We start from the raw sequence: 15772 nt of genomic DNA, 5'->3' as shown, positions 1-15772 counted from the left end.
ACTTAAACTCAAACTAGGGAGCTACAAATTATTTGCATCAATATTACATAACATAAACTTGGCAACCTTCATGATAAGTCATCAGCCTACCTATGGTGAAAGAAGATAAATTCCAATATAATAAGCATTGGATTTCAATATAATATCATAGGCTCCTAGCTTGGTTCCCCATTTAGCAATCCTGCCAGTATAATCTGATTTCCTTAATAGCGCTTGCGAAGGGAGCTGGGTGAGCATCATAATGGTATGAGCTTGGAAATAGTGAGGAAGTTTCCTAGTGGCATGCACTATGGCCAACACTGCCTTTTCCAAGGGAAGATAGCGTGTCTCAGCCTCCTGTAGGGATTTGCTAACATAGTAGATGGGTCTCTGAATTCCGTTCTCGTTTCTGACCAGGACGAGGCTAACAGCGTAGTCTGTGACTACTAGTTATGTATACAACACTTCCTCCTTATCAGGCCTGGAAAGTATTGATGGATTGGACAAGTATTGTTTGAGGTCCTCGAAAGCTGTTACATACTCCTCAGTCCATCGAAAATCCTTCCACTTGTGAAGCAGCTGGAAAAAAAGGACGACACCTGTCTGCAGACCGAGAGATAAACCTGTTTAAGGCTACTGCCATCCTAGTCAACCTTTGCACCTCCTTGGGATTCCAAGGAGGAAGCAAAATGTTAATAGCCTTAATCTGTTCTGGGTTGACTTCAATTCTGCGATGAGTAATCATGTAACCGAAAAATTTGCCCGAGCTGACCCCAAAAGAACACTTAGATGTGTTCAGGCGTAGTTTATGCTTTCTTAAAACTGAGAAAGTCTCCCCTAAGTCGGCCAAATGCTCTTCTACCTGCTTACTCTTAACTACCATGTCATCAATGTATGCTTCCATGTTCCTCCCAATCTACGATTCAAACATCTACGTCACCATTCTTTGATACGTGGATCTTGCATTTTTGAGGCCAAAGGGCATCACCCGATAATGATAGTTCCCATTAGGAGCATGAAAGGTCGTTTTCTCTTGGTCGGACAATGATAGAGGTATCTGATGGTAACCCTGAAAGGCATCTAGGGAACTTATCCGAGGATGTCCCACCGTGACGTCCACCAGCTGGTCAATTCTAAGAATGGAGAAGGAGTCTTTTGGCCAAACTTTGTTCAAGTCAGTGAAGTCTACACACACTTTCCATTTCCCATTTTTCTTTTTAACCACTACTGTATTGGCTAGCCACTTGGGGTAGAAAATCTCCTTAATAGCCCCAACTTGCTTCAATGTTTACCTCTGTCCTGACTACCTTAGCGTGATCTTTGGATGATCGCTGAGGAGGTTGTTTACGCGACACAACCTTGGGATTTACATTCAGCTGGTAACACGCCAATCCGAGATCAATTCCTGGAAACCATAAGCATTTCATGCAAAAACATCAATGTTTGCCTTTAGGAACTTCACCAACTTTGCATTTTCTAAGGGTGGCAATTGAGAGGCCACTTGGAAATATTGTTCCTGATCCAGCCCTATTATCACCTTTTCTAACTCCTCTGATAATTCTCCTGATGTCTCAGTCTGTCGCCCCCCTGCAGGCTCCTTTAGTTGCTATGGGATTGGATCTTTAATCACCGCGGCAGGACCTGAAGGCCGTTGCATTATTGCTGACATCAGGCACTGCTTAGCCGTGGCCTGATCACCCACCAACTCTCCCACTCTCCCCTGGGTAAGGTACTTGTCTTTAGATGTAATGTTGAGGGCACGGCACCCATGGCGTGAAGCCAGGGTCTAACTAGGATAGCTATGTAACACTACTATGAAGTTAACTTGGACCTCCACATCCCCAACCTGTACAGGCAGTCTTATCATTCCTCGGGGGACCATCATTCTACCATTAAAACCCATCAGCGGTGAATCATACCTGTCCAGGTCCTCGGGCCGCAACTTTAGCCCCCAGTACAAATCTGGGTACATGATCTCTGCTCTGCTTCCCTGGTCAACCAGCAATCTTTTTACATTGTAGCCCCCGATCCTAACAGTTACCACTAGAGTATCATCATGTGGTTAGAGAGTTCATTGCTTATCCTCCTCGGAATAACCTAGGGTAGGGGTGACCATCACCCTTGCTCTTTTGGGAGCCTGATCATCGGCCTCTATGTCACAACCCATACCTACTGACATAGCCCTAGTGTCCAAGGTCCCATTGTTCCCTAGTCTGGCGAGGATTACATTAATGGTGCCCCGTGCTGGTGGAAGGGAGCTACCTTTATGAAATTCAACTTCCGAGTGGCCGAACTGCCCTGTAGGCTGATGTAGAAACCAGTTGAGCTTCCTTACCCTTGCTAATTGGCTCAAGTGATCTCGCAGGGTTCTACAATCCTCCGTAGTATGCCCTTAGTCTTGATGGTAATGGCAATAGGGACTTTGGTTTCTTCTAGACGGGTCCCTGCCCATCTTATTGGGCCATTTAAAATAAGGCTCAATCTTAATTTTCTCCAGTATGTGATATACTGGCTCTCGTGGATGGTGCTTGATTAGGGAACTCCCTTCGGGGGTGGTTGCCCTGGTATCCTCCTCTTCGAGGATCCCTCCTCTTGGGGAACATTTTAGCCTTGCCCTTTCCCTGTATCAGGTCCTCCTCCACCTGTTTATACTTATCTATGTGATCCATTAGTTGACACATATTTGAGGCGGACTTCATCGTCAATGACTTCCTTAGCTCGTGCTCGGCAGGGCGCCCGACCTTGAAGGTCCTCACGACTACGTCCTCAAAGTTTCCATCAATCTCATAGTAGGTTTTCCAGTATCTATTCAAGTAAGTTTTGAGGGTTTCTCCTTCCCTCATCGCCATAGACAGTAAAGAATCGACAGGTTTGGGGACCCTACTACATGTTATGAATCTAGCCCCGAAAGCACTCGTTAGCTCCTCAAAAGATCCCACCAATCCTTCCTCTAAGGCTTCAAACCCATGCATAGCCATAGGCCCAAGACTGGAGGGGAAAACTTTGTACATTAAGGCCTTATTGTTGGCATGAACTACCATCTTCTGATTAAAGTGGCTGACGTGCTCCACGGGATCAGTTCTCCCATTGTAAATGGCAAATGTCGACTGAGAAAATCGATAAGGGAGCCTGGCCCTGTTAATCCTTCTGATGAAGGGTGATTTAGAGATTTGCTGTAAGGCCTCACTCATTGCATTATTCCCCAGGCCATGGTGGAAAGCCCTTTTCTTACGGTCATGAATGCTCTTCTCCCACTTATACTCATGCGAAAAAGCTGAATAAGACTCACTAGATGGAATTCCCAACCTGCAACAATAAGAACTATCCCTGCTTCCTCTAGGACCATCACTTGGTGGGGGAGAGGGGCTTTTCCTTTTACATTCCTTGTACCTTAACTTGCTACGCAGACGATCTATTTCTCGCTGCAACATCCGCTTCTCCAGATCATGAGAGGCATGACTCCTAGACTTTGAATGACTCTGCTTAGTACGCTCAGTGTGATAATACTCCATCACAACCTAGGGGTATGTTGCCTATCTCTCTTATGCTCCAGGTTAACAAGCTGGTTCTCCCTTAGGGAGCCAACTGACTCCTCCCTATCTTGGCTTATGTTAGCCATAAGTACTTAGGACGGATCCACCACAACTTGTTATTCCCATAGACGATGCTAATTGTAAAGACCAAAAAATCTAGCAGCCCAAGCCCACCTAGAACAATGAGTTGCACAGTTAGACCTTGGCCCAAATCAATAAAATTTGTAAAAGAGGGAAACAAACAACAAGAGGGGATTCTGCCTGAGGATCAAAATAGAGAAGAAAATGTTAATCTTATAAAATAAAAGGGGATATATCCCTCCACAAGTTCCCCTGAGGAGGCCAAGTTTGTACAAGTAGTTACACTATTCACTCTCCTTTCTTTCTCTCCTTCTCTTTTGTGCTTATCTCCTTTGTATATCTGTATCTCGATCCCTTTCTCAGTGCTCCTTCTTTTCCTTATATACTTCTATCTCTATCATATCTCAACCATCCATTCTCACCTAACCTCTCTCCTTTCATGACACTTGTTGCTTTTAACATCTGAAGAAGATGTTGGAAGGAATTTGTTTAGCTATGACTTACACTGTTTAGGTCACTTCCTCATCAATGCAGCTGATAAAGCTGTTGCCTATCATTTAATGCGGATGCAACAAGCTACACCAAACTAGAAGCTTCCCTAATGTCCACTAACTTCCTCTTTCTTCATATTCCAGCTCCCACTTAGAATACTATAGAGTACCTTGACTCATTTCTTCCTTTCCTCGAGCGGCTTTCTTCCTCTAGCTTGTGGCATGTGGCATTCCCACTCCAACGCTACAAACCTTCAACTTCATCCTCAGTCCTCAGGCACTCACAAGTATATTAAAAAATTATCAATTATTTATATAATTTAAATAAATAATAATTAAATTATTTATAATATCACCGGTTTGACTATCGGTCGAACCCAAGTCTGACCAGAAAATCGATAATTAACTCATTTTACGGTTCTTTCACCACACCGGTTTTTAAAACCTTGATTAATATTAATATAGCGATAATAATAATATTAAATTTATATTAAAAAATATGGGCTTGTTTGGTAATATTGTTTTAATAACGTTGTTTGTATTTTTGAAAATATGTATGGGTGAAAAAGTATGTGACAATACCTATAATGTTGTTTAATTTAAAATACTAACATTCATTTAAAAAAATTAAAATAATAAATGAAATGAAATAATGAATAATCAGGTAATAAAACATTGCGATTTGTGATGTGATGTTAGCATATTATTATTCGGCTATTATTCCTACGGTACGAAGTACGAAAAAGAGAAAAGGAAATTTTGTTTCTTATTTTTTGTGGGCTGGGCTGGGCTAGGCCAGGATCCGGTTTAATTGTAATTGTCACACATATATATTTCCTTTCCTTCTTATTAATAATATATATTAATCAGAATCAGATGATAACAAAATTGACAGCGGCGTCCCATGTTAAGAATTAGAAATTTTTTGTTTTACCAAAACCAAAATGGTACTGCTATATCTATCTATCTATGGGGGAATGGGCAGACTAAGCTTGTAATGGGCAAGTATGTAGTAAGTTAGGCAACGTTTGAAAGAAAAATGGAAAGTAGCATCTTGAGTTTCTAAAACTTGAGATCCATATTAACACTCGAGTCCCAAAGACTCGCTTTGCAACTGTTTTGCTATTGAAAATGCCACAGAGATCTCGAGTTTTAGAAACTCGAGTTCCTATAGTGGTGTTTTTAAGTCATATAGTGACATTTTAAAGCCCTATAAAAGTGTTTTCCTGCAAAAAAAAATTTATAAGTGTGAGCAGGAAGCGTTATAGTGGTGTTTTTAAGCCATATAGTGACGTTTTAAAGTCCTATAGCGGCGTTTTCTTGCAAAAATTTTTTAGTGTGATCAGGAAGCCCTATAGCGGCGTTTTTAAGCCCTATAGTGACATTTTAAAGCCCTATAGCGGCGTTTTTCTGAAATTTATGGAACTCGAGTCTTTAAAACTCGATTTTTACGTGGATTTTTTTTCCACATTAGCGTCCATTCACTTATAAATCGAGACTTAAAAACTCGAGTTTTATCTTGGAACTCGAGTTTTAGACACTTGAGATGCTACTTTTCAACATTCTTTTTCACCGTGACAACTAACTAAAATTTTTAATATTTTTTGTTATTTAGAAAAGAAAATTCATCTATCTATATGGTTTGTTTGCTAAAAATAGTACTCTAATTGAATTGAAATGATTTTATGGGTTAGGCAAGCGTAAGTGGTGATAATAAGAAAGAAAGTGAGTTGAAGCTGAAGCTGAAATAGTATTCATATTGGAAGATCAGCAAAATTTAGCAAACAGTATATTTTTCAAAACAAATGAGGCGCGCGGCATGAGTTCAAAGTTATTTAGTAAGTTAGACTGTTTTTGAAAATCGACTTTGGTAAAATTGACTTTGGGCTGGAAAACGAACACTATAGTGGCGTTTTCTACAAACGCCACTATAGGCACTAAAAAAATGCCACTATAGTGTTCATTTTCCAGCCCAAAGTCGATTTTACCAAAATCGATTTTTAAAAATAGTCTAACTTACTAAATAACTTTGAATACATGCCACGCGACAAATTTTTTTGGAAATATATACTGTTTGGCAAATTTTGCCCGGGAAGAACAGTTGTTCGTTCCGTGTTCGTATTGCCCTCAACTTGAAAGATACTTTCTTTCTTATTTCTCTTTATTTATTTATTAGTTTTTCAATCTATCTTAATTTTTTTACATTTATTTTTGATGATGATGATGATGATTGATTTGGGCTGAAATATGAGTACAAAGCAGTTAACTTGTTGAAGGGAGAGCAGCTCAGCCCCGGTGAGAATAGAATTAGTATTAGATGACCTTTACTTTACTTTACTTACATAATAAATACAAAACATTCTACTACTACTACTACTGTTGTTTTTAATAATAATAATAATAATAATTATATATGTATGGTGTAACTAAAAGGAGTTTACAAAGCTCAATCCTATTGGTTATGCCCCCGTGCTTGTTGATGGGGACTTGGTGCTTTCCGACTCTTTTGCCATCTTACTGGTTCGTATCTCTATCTATTTCTTTTTCTCATTCTACTTTCCCTATTATTTATCATCAATTCTTCTTACATTTTTAACTAACTAACTTACACAGTATTTAGAAGAAAAGTACCCCCACCACCATCCTTTGTTACCTCAGGATCTTCACAAAAAATCCATCAATTTCTAGGTATCAACATACTGCCTTTAACTTAATTACACTCATCTCATTTTTAACCATCTTTTTTTTTTTTTTTTTTTTTGATTTTATACTTTTCTTATTCATAATTATAATCTACAATTGATGCTCACACCATAAAAAGCATCACCAAAAGTAGTATTGTGCAGTGTTTTGAGGCAGACTTTTTAGTCACATTCAACTCAATCTATGCCAACTGAGGTTGAAACAGTTCATTTTTTTGTTGATAAATAACGAAAGTTTATTAATCAAAATACCCATGTACGTCGATCTCTTAAATTACAATGATCAAGCATATCTAAAAATTTAGAACATGGAAAAGAATAAAAAAAAAAAAACTCCAATCCAGTAAAGAGTGGTGAAAGAAATATTTTAACTCAAGAATAGACCACTCTATTCCCTCAAAGCATCTTGTGCTCTGTTCTCCCCAAATACACCATAAGACACAATGTGGCACAGCCCTCCAGAAATCCACCTTTCGGTGTTTACCAAAAAGGACCTTGCAAAACTGAAAATAGGTCAGCAACACTTTGTGGCATAACCCATAGAAGAACAAACAGAGCCCATACCATAGTCCATGACTCAGAAGCAATAGGACAATGAAGAAGAAGATGATTCACTGATTCCCCACTCCTTTTACACATATAGCACCAATCCACAACTTTAACTCCCTTATTCCATAGAATATATAATTTTTTTGATAAGTCCCTTATTCCATAGAATATCAGGAGTCAGAATCTTCCTAAGGCGGCAGTCCACGAGAAGAAAGCAACCCTGGGAGGGATCTTTGAGCGCCACACAGGTTTCCAAGGAAAAAGAGTATCAGGAGTTGAGTAAAGGGAGAAATAGTACTCACGACATGATGCTGCAAGGAGCTGATGGCATATAATTGCACTTGGAACTACTTCTATCATTTTTTGCCACATTAATAACTTGAAAATTGTTTCTGCTTCAAATTCTATCTTGGTGAAACTTATGCAAATAACCACCTATAATTTACATTGAAGAATGTATATAAAGCCTACTTAACTTGCTAAACAAACTGGGGTACACATTGAAAAGGATGGCTATGCCAATATGCCAGCTATGGCTATTTTGAAATAAACTATATTATTTCTTGTGGATTGGTGCCTAGGATCAGGATCCTCTCCAATTTCTTTGAAAATGAGAGTTTCCATCTCAGTTTAAGATATAGTTTTCATGAACTAAACCTGTATATATATGGTGCAACATCATTTAAAATTCTATTCCACCAAATAAGGAATGATTACTAATTTTAAATGAGGTGGCATCATGTTCACCCTTAGATTTGTTAAATACTAAATCTTCTCTTTGAATTGGACACTCCCTATTTCAAAAGCAAATGGGGACTATTATTTTCCAAACAACCTTGCAAGCATGCCTACAAGTAATTGTCTCACATGGTGAATAACACTAGCATTGTTCTTTTTCACATGTTGGATAATATGTTTGAAAATCCCTCTTTGGCTTTACTTTCTTTTCGAGCCTTGAGGATATGAGCTTCCTGATCTAATCAGGCATAATTCTTTGTTGTACCTTATCCATTTTTGCTAATATTCACACATGTTTTTGCAAGTATGTTTCAGATTCAGACACTAATGGTGTTGCTTTTATAACTGGATATGTAGGCTGCCAATATTGTTTCCTCAAGCATACAGCCTCTTCAAAATCTAGCTACACTGGTATACATCTGAGTGAGACTGTTGTGGTTATATACCCCTCTGTTAAAATTAAGATGTCATTTTTCATGAAATTGTTAGAACATATATGATATAAAGTTCGCTTTTCTGCTTTTCCTATCTACAGAAATACATTAAGGACAAAGTTAGTCCTGATGAGCAACTTGCTTTTTCTAAACATCATATCGAAAAAGGATTTGTAGGCAAGCTTTGACTAATCTGGTGAAAGGATCGTACTCTTCGTTCATTTGGACAATCAGATTAATGTTCATGTCTCCAAATCTCCTTGGCAATTCCTGTCACATGTGAACTTTATGTGCCACCATGCGATGATTTCTGCTCCTCAATGGGTTTGAGTCTAATTCGATTATTATTTTCATTTGTTTCAGCACTTGAAAGGCTTTTAAAAGACTATGTTGGAAGATTTGCAACTGGAGATGAAGTTTTCCTGGTTTGGTTTCTGTTTCATATGTGTCTGTCCTGTAAACTTGATTATAGTATATGCTGCTTCTGTGTTAAGGATTCTTTTCTTCTTTTTCTCTATCCACATTGAATGTACAAAGTACCTAACCTTAAACACAATCATGGACCATAAATCTGTTGAATCTAAATATAAAATTGGCTGCTGCACAGAGAAAATACTAAAAGCATCTGCAACGCTCTGAATTTTCATTTTACTACCAAAATATTCCAATATTTCTAGGGATTTGATACTGAAGTTGCCAAGCATCCTGAAGTTGTTCTAATATCTACAACCAAACAAGGATTTTCTTCTGCCTGCTCGTAATTTATTTCAACCATAAGTATTGAGATCAACTGCCAACAGAACACAGTATAAAATATTTGAACACACTCCTCAGTCAATAAGACTGCAATCGGAACATGGTTCTTCTCCCAAACCCAAACCATGGATTATGAGACATGAAGGCACTAAACTCAATTCTAAGCATTAGGTTTTGACATAAGTATATGAATTTATATAATTGTACTAAAGTCAGTCGTATACTCAACATGTCTTAGTTGCACATTGCATGGCACAGTAGAATTTCACTTCCTAAAATGCTCGGAAGAATAGTTTGCATGGAATTAATTCATGAATTAAGGTTTTTTTTTTTTTTTTTTTTTTTTTTTCAAAATGTAATGCGACGCATTGACAATTATTAGCAGGCAGATTTGTTTCTAGTGCCTCAGATTCATTCAGCAATTAAAACGTTCAAGATGGACATGGTAGTGCTTGCTTTATAATTATTGTGCCAGTACCATTTGTAGACGAATATATTTAATTTAAATGTAGCGTAATTTTTTTCATTCTATATACTAATTTTATCTTCAATCTGCTTTAACACCAAATTCTTTTTTCACCTTGGCCCTCAACAGTTTGTGGAATTACAGTTTTCAAAAGCTTTGTAGCTCAATTGGCACCTTCTAGTGTTTCCAACCATGATTCAAATCCCCCCACCCCTAACTATTGATGTATCAAAAAAGGTTTAGTAGGAAGAATCTGTATAGTCTAATTCTGCTAGTGTAAATCTTGCTTCTGGTTTGAGATGTTTCAATTTTTTCATCCACACCTTTATTCAGAAATCTTGAAATGAGGTTGTGTTTTAAAGTCCATTTCTGTATCTGTATCTGCTGACAAATTTTTTTTTTCCATGCAGACTCAATTCCATGTCTTATCCAGGTTGAATGAGGCAAACAATGAGATACCAGCTTTTCAAGATGCCATGCCAGAAAAGCAACCTGATACTCCTCTGACAAGTGCTAGTTAAACCAATGGGTTGAGGAGGTACAGCCAAACATTGTTGAAATCAGAAATTACTAGCCCTTTCTTATCCAGTAGCTGTGTCTAGAATGTTGGTTATATATATATATGTGAGTTAGGTTCAAATGTTGGATTATGTGACCTCCAAATGCCCGTGAAGCTTGCTCAATATTGAGATGATTGGAAATTAAGAACTACCTCATCTAAAACATTGTCAAAATTATGGTAAATAAATGTTTTAGTGTATAGTAAATGATATTAGATTAATATGAAATTTAGCATGCATGATAATAAGCATATGGAGGACATGTAATACAATGATAGACTTGAAAGAAAATTTTTTAACCTAATTAAAAGTTATTAAGTGATGTAATATCATCAAAAGATACACCATTTGTAACTAAGACCACGAGAACAAGAACAACAACAACAACAGACACTATATATATGTAAGTATATATATATATATATATATCTGTGTGCGTTGCATAATAGAGGGCTAACATAAATTGTTTCAATTGGTCTTTTGCATAATAGTGCTGGTTATTAAAAAGGAAAAATATCTGAATTTGATTGACATTGTCATTCCTGTTGAACTGAAACTTTATTTTCTATTAAAATTATGCTTCTAATCTCAAAATTGCAGCATAAAGTGTTTCATGATGAAGCTTCAAGATAGAGCTTTTTGAAGCATATTTGTATGAAGGTGTTGCCATGAAGGTTGTCACCTTATGGAACACAGTGGAATAATCTATATCTATATAATACTAAAAGCTGAAGCGTAGCATTTAATGTTGCTACGCTCACGTTGAGCCACATCAACAGTCATATCATCTTTATTCTATTTTTTGTATTTTTCCTATAATTTTGAAATAGTTTTTATCAATTTTAAATTACTCACAAATATAAAATATTTCCCAGCCCTTTTTTCAACATAAAGCCCACTTATAAATTTAATTCCGCCATAAAGCCCAAGCACAAAGCCCTTTTTAACCTAAACCCTTTGGAGAACCCTTTGAAAAACACGGTTTACTCAAAATTTCAGTTTTCCTTTTGTTGCACGTTTCAGGATCCTTCCCCTTCCCCAAAGTTCACGGTTTCAATCTCTCTGTTTTCCTTTTATTGCACGGTTTCAGATTTATTTTTGTTGCACGGTTTCAAATTCCTTCCCCTTCCCCATGTTTCTGTACTACGGTTTCACCCCTTCTAACTGCAGCCTCTCCGCCTTCCTTCCTTCCTGACTTCCTCACCTCACGGTATATAAATATTGATAGAAGCTTTATCATTCAGTTTACGTATCTCTAAATCCAGTTTATTTTGTGTTCTATTCTTTTGTTTGATTTTTTTCCCCCTTTTTACTGCCTTTTTTGTTTGATGATTTAGTTCAGGCATGTTTCTGTTTTCCTTTTGTTTGATGTTCTTTTCCCCTTTTTGTACCATACGTGTAGTGCAAAATATGGGTATGTGTAAATAAAGAATTTTTTTTATTATAAGTATTTGAGTTTATTCAATCTGTAAAAACACAGAGTTTAGGAAAATAAAAAGAGAAAGCTATTAATTCATAAAACAATTCTCTTTAGTATTGTTTTATATACTTGCCCTTGGTTCTTTTGTATTGTAAAAGAATTCTATTACCATTGATTTTTTTTTCTTTTCTTATTTGTTTAATAACAGGCATATGTTGATTTTGAAATATTAGAGGATGAGTTTGAAAGGACCAGAGAGCTTTATGAAAAAATTTTGGACCGATTAAAGCACCCAAAGGTGTGTATAAACTATACAAAGTTAGAATATAGTGTTTAAACTTCAGAATTGTTTCGTATAGTTTTTTTTTTTTTTTTTGGTTTTTATGGTTTCTATTGCTTGCTTGGGTGGTGTTATTTGATTGCTATTCTTTGTTGAGAAAAAAATGTTGATGGGCTGATTACAATTTGGTATTTTGATGCTTTTTTTTTTTTTTTTTTTTTTTTTGTGTTAGCATTTGGACCCACAATAATTATATTAGCCAGGTAGTTGTCCGAGTGGCCAAATCACTAATACACTAGCACTAGACTAGGTGTAGAGTAGCAACTTGTGAATAGTGTAGCAACATAGCAACAAAGGAACCACACATGATCGACTCAATAACACACTAAAAATAGCTTTTATATGAATTTAAAAAGATTTCACAAACAACTGTTTCAAGATAGTACAACACAAAATTTTGCTATGGAACTACATTTTATTGCTGTCATGATTTTTTATGTTACCAACTATGAGGCTTAGGGTCTAAATTTGGTGAATTCTTTGATTAGTTACAATTGCTTTCATATTAGCCTACCATGCTTTTTTCGCAAATTCTTCTATTTATGGATATGCTTATTTACCTATCTTGATTTCAAGAGGAGGATGGCACTGACAAACTGTTACTTGCTAATTGGAAGAGTTAAGAACATGATCCTATTTGGCCAGTTTTGTTTTTAGTATGTTTAATCTTTTTAGAATATTTGAAAATGAACCGAATGCTAAAATCTTAAATCTGTGTTGCTCAGATGTGTGTGTGTGTATGTGTGTGTGTTTTTTAATACATTATTCTATTTCCCCCTTCCATTACAATGTTCACATCAATCTTTTCTTGAATAAATATCTTGGAGTCATTGGTTTGCTGTTGCCCAAATTTCTTATTTGGAGTTTTGTTGTTTTTTAAGTAGAAGATGTGATACCCAAAATTGGCCATTATACAATTTTGCAGGTAACTACGATTAAGCAGGGACATAATGTTTGAGCATGAGATTTAATGTTATTTATGTGTTCCATTTACCTTTTAGAAAACATAAGAATTTGGTGAATTCTTTGATTAGTTACAATTGCTTTCATATTAGCCTACCATGCTTTTTTCGCAAACTGTTACTTGCTATTTGAAAGAGTTAAGAACATGATCCTATTTGGCCAGTTTTGTTTTTAGTATGTTTAATCTTTTTAGAATATTTGAAAATGAACCGAATGCTAAAATCTTAAATCTGGGTTGCTCAGATGTGTGTGTGTGTGTGTGTGTTTTAATACATTATTCTATTTCCCCCTTCCATTACAATGTTCACATCAATCTTTTCTTGAATAAATGTCTTGGAGTCATTGGTTTGCTGTTGCCCAAATTTCTTATTTGGAGTTTTGTTGTTTTTTAAGTAGAAGATGTGATGCCCAAAATTGGCCATTATACAATTTTGCAGGTAACTACGATTAAGCAGGGACATAATGTTTGAACATGAGATTTAATGTTATTTATGTGTTCCATTTACCTTCTAGAAAACATAAGAATTTGGTGAATTCTTTGATTAGTTACAATTGCTTTCATATTAGCCTACCATGCTTTTTTCGCAAATTCTTCTATTTATGGATATGCTTATTTACCTATCTTGATTTCAAGAGAAGGGTGGCATCGACAAACTATCACTTGCTAATTGGAAGAGTTAAGAACATGATCCTATTTGGTCAATTTTGTTTTTAGTATGTTTAATCTTTTTAGAATATTTGAAAATGAACCAAATGCTAAATCTTAAATTTGGGTTGCTCAGATGTGTGTGTGTGTGTGTGTTTTTAATACATTATTCTATTTCCCCCTTCCATTACAATGTTCACATCAATCTTTTCTTGAATAAATGTCTTGGAGTCATTGGTTTGCTGTTGCCCAAATTTCTTTTTTTTTTTTTTTTTTTTTTTTTTTTTTAAGTAGAAGATGTGATACCCAAAATTGGCCATTATACAGTTTTGCAGGTAACTACAATTAAGCAGGGACATAATGTTTGAGCATGAGATTTAATGTTATTTATGTGTGCCATTTACCTTCTAGAAAACATAAGATATACTTGAATTCAAAAACTATTTTGAGAAGAGTTTCTAATTACGAAACAAACATTGAGCACTAAAATACATGTTTTATCAAACATAATAATTAAAAGACCTAAATCAAATCACATTGTGATGCTTGCATTTTGGCATCCAATTATGCAAAAGATAAGTAACGATTCTACGACTACCGAAAAAAAAGAAAGTATTGATTCTGCATGTATATACAAGTTACAAGCTTAAGTATTTTAGCTGAAACTATGATTTCACACTTGAAAGCCCATGAAAGTGCATTGGTTTTTGGGTTTTATTGAAAATTTAGGGGAGACCTCATGACTGTGTACCCAAAATAAAACCCAAAGACCTCAATAAAAACTACAACCAAATGCATATCATTTGGGCCAAGGGTGTGAGACCACTCCATAAACACATTCATGCATGATAATTTAATCATTGTAATTGAGAGAACCACATTGATAAATATCTGATTGTTTCAATCCTATAAATTGCCCAAAATCCAAACATAAGGGCTATAATGTTCAAGTTGGAGGTGATGCTTGCTATTGATACGAGTTTGAATTCTTCTAGAGGCCTTCATTTTTCTGCGTTTAAATTAGCCTTCCTCCCTCTACCTTTCTTTATAGTTCTTGGTTTCTTTATGGTTCTTGGTTGGATATAGCACTAGGATACTTAAATTAGTCAAACTACACAAATTTGAATAGTGGACAACATTAAATATTGTCCTTTTTGAATAGAGATATTTTATGACAAAATTAAGTTGGATAAAAGGGACAATCACATTTAGTTTTGAGCTTGAAAATTTTGTTCTTAAATTTTATTCTTCCTAACTTCATGGCTTATATTATATTTGTTTTGACTCAATTTTATATTCAGATAGATGTTATTTTTTCTTATTTTGTTGAAGGTTGAAATTTGAAATCCCCAAACCGATGCAATACAACCAACAACGTCAAGAGGTAATTTTTAATAGGCTTATGGAGCACAATTCAAGTGCGGGGAGTTCTTCACAATGTTGCATTGATATTGCCAAAACCTTGAATGCCCCAATCCATATAAAACCTAATGATATGGAGATTGTTCATGTTTATGAGCTTCAAATTTAGCGGCACAAGACTTTCCACTTATATGTGGTTGATTTAAACTACTATCATTGTTATAATATGTAAGATATTTACATACAAGAATTGTTTGATAATTAATGTTTAGTATGAGTTACTTCTATCGCTCTTCAGTTAAATTGTATTCTCTTGATATTTTTCCCTTCAGCTTTTATATTTTTATTGTCCTCATACAAAATACAAGTACCATGTACTCTTTTCTAATATATTTGCTTATTAGCATTTGTATATTAGAGGAAGCTTTCAACAAATATTCTTAATTCTTCTACCATTTTGCTCTATTGATGCACCACAATTTAATTTTGTTAAACTATCCCGTGCATCGCACGGGTTAGCGACTAGTGTTAATAATAACGGATGGTGAGCTGATACATACAATAAATGGTTTGGTTACCTGTTTGAAGTCCTTGAAGTTCAGTTTGCTTTTGTATCCACTAAAATTATAGTTTTGTTTACCTGTGTTTTCTTCTTGTTGTAAACCAATAAAATATCGTATTTCTAGCAGAAATGTGTTAGGACTTCCTTAGAAACTCTTTTACAATTCATTAATAACCAAATAAAAAATTTG

At 35.7% G+C, this 15772-nt stretch overlaps 1 long non-coding RNA gene across 6 annotated transcripts; it reads left to right on the top strand.

The window, feature by feature from the left end:
• The first annotated feature begins 6499 nt into the window (after nt 1-6499).
• LOC112031540 (uncharacterized) lies at nt 6500-9966 on the top strand. 6 transcript variants are annotated; one of them, XR_010629855.1, is made up of 7 exons: nt 6500-6604; nt 6698-6772; nt 8431-8484; nt 8609-8747; nt 8871-8932; nt 9649-9708; nt 9859-9966. It is a non-coding gene; the product is annotated as an uncharacterized LOC112031540 (long non-coding RNA). The 6 variants fall into 6 exon arrangements; XR_010629856.1 differs by having other exon boundaries at nt 8871-8937; nt 9646-9708; XR_010629853.1 differs by having other exon boundaries at nt 8609-8786.
• The last annotated feature ends 5806 nt before the right edge of the window (nt 9967-15772 follow it).

Source organism: Quercus suber, unplaced genomic scaffold (assembly GCF_002906115.3).
Source record: "Quercus suber isolate HL8 unplaced genomic scaffold, Cork oak 2.0 scaffold_117, whole genome shotgun sequence".
In the NCBI taxonomy this organism is placed as follows: Eukaryota; Viridiplantae; Streptophyta; class Magnoliopsida; order Fagales; family Fagaceae; genus Quercus; species Quercus suber.
Note: the sequence above shows the minus strand (reverse complement) of the source record. Positions and strands in the feature narration are given on the sequence as shown.